This window comes from Mastomys coucha, unplaced genomic scaffold (genome assembly GCF_008632895.1).
Source record: "Mastomys coucha isolate ucsf_1 unplaced genomic scaffold, UCSF_Mcou_1 pScaffold15, whole genome shotgun sequence".
Taxonomy (NCBI): domain Eukaryota; kingdom Metazoa; phylum Chordata; class Mammalia; order Rodentia; family Muridae; genus Mastomys; species Mastomys coucha.
In genome coordinates, this window is record NW_022196897.1 from 5,709,848 (window position 1) to 5,711,815 (window position 1,968).

Below are 1,968 nucleotides of genomic sequence, written 5' to 3' on the forward strand. Positions count from 1 at the left end.
GTTTTGGCTGCCTGCTCTGACCTTGCTCTACAACATACTCCAGCTGAAGAAGGGGGTGGGGTTTGTGGGTTTTCCCTTTATAAATGCAAATCTTATTATTAAACTTTAAGCCTTGATCAGAAAAAAAAAAATGTAACCTAACAAAATTGACTTTTTGTTTTTTGAGACAGGGTTTCTCTGTATAGCCCTGGCTGTCCTGGAGCTCACTTTGTAGACCAGACTGGCCTTGAACTCAGAAATCCGCCTGCCTCTGCCTCCCAAGTGCTGGGATTAAAGGCGTGCACCACCACCGCCCGGCCAAAATTGACTTTTTAAAGGCATATTTTTACACTTCAGTTGTGCCCGGGGATGTGGGAATGTCAAGTTTTCAGTGTTGTCATTGCACTTGACCCTTTTGAAAATCACTTAAAGCAAAATATAAAGCAGTCTGGCTGTGGAGGCCAGAGGTAAGGCACGTAAACACCAGGAAGAGGAATAACGCCATAGGAACCTTAGCATTACATGAATGACTGCTCGTACTTTAGGATGGACTTTCCAGTGACTGCACCATGCACAGATTAAGGAAGAGCTATGTCTCAAACAACGTAGATGGAAATATAAAATGGTCTGAAAAAAACCTTGGAATATACTACTCTAGTGCTCCTAGGCTGGTGTTTGAGAAAATAAGAGCTTGATCTCTCTCACCTTCTCCTCTTCTTCTAAGCCATAAAACCTCCTTCTAGAACATCTCCCCTGTAGGTGAAAGGAAAAGAGTGCAGTTAGCTCTGAGGGCACACACAGATACATACAGAAACACACACACACACAATCATACATCACACACAGAGACACACAATCATACATCACACACAGAGACACACACAGAGTCATACATCACACACCAGACAGAAACACAGACACACACCCAGGCACAACACACACACACACACACACACAGGCATACCACACACACTCACACATAAGCACACATATCACACATACACATATACACAGACACACACGTGCACACACAAAGACACACAACACATCACACAGATAGTATAGACAGACAGATACACACAATCATACATCATGCACACACAGCACATGCCACACAGAAAGACAGACACACACACACACACACACACAGAGCACACCACACACACATATACACACACACACAGCACACACCACACAGAAAGATAGACATACACAGAGAGCATACCACACACACACACACACACACACACACACACACACACACACAAATCTAAACTAAGGCTTTTCAAAATCTCTAGTGCTTATCATTAGATCAGACTTTTTTTTTTCTACTCACACTTTTTCAAATATAATTTTTTTTGCTTCTTTTTATCTTTGCATGGAGTTTTTTGGTTGGGGGAAGGGGATATATGCACGTGCCGTGGTATGGAGGTCACTTCTCTCCTTCTGCTGTGTGGGTTCTAGAACTCAGGCTGCCAGGCTTGGTGGCAAGCTCCTTTATCCACTGAGCCATCCCACTGATTGGGTAAAGGTGGAAGAGGAAAGGTACTCCACAAAGAACAGCTTGGTGTGTGGCTCTTTAGGTTTCTGCCTCTGAGGGCTTCTGTAGTATGCTTATAGTTTTGGTTTTGGCTTTAAGTTGCTCTTTTTTCTTGTTAGCCTGCTATTTTATACTGGTTTCTCAGCCAGGAACCTTGAAACTGATGAAGAACAGATACTAATATTTCTCCCCCATAATTTTGAAAGATGGGCATGCTCAAAATGTAGATGAATATGAATTAAAGATTTCTTCCCAGGCATAGAAAAACACACCTTTAACCTCAGCACTTAGGGCAGAAGCAGGCAGATCTCTGTAAGTATGAGGCCAGCCTGGTCTACTAAAGAATTCCAAGACAACCAGAGCTACACAGAAAGACCCTGTCCCCAAAACAAAACAAACAGCTGGACAATGGTGGCACCCACCTTTAGTCCCAAAGGCCAGCCTCTGAG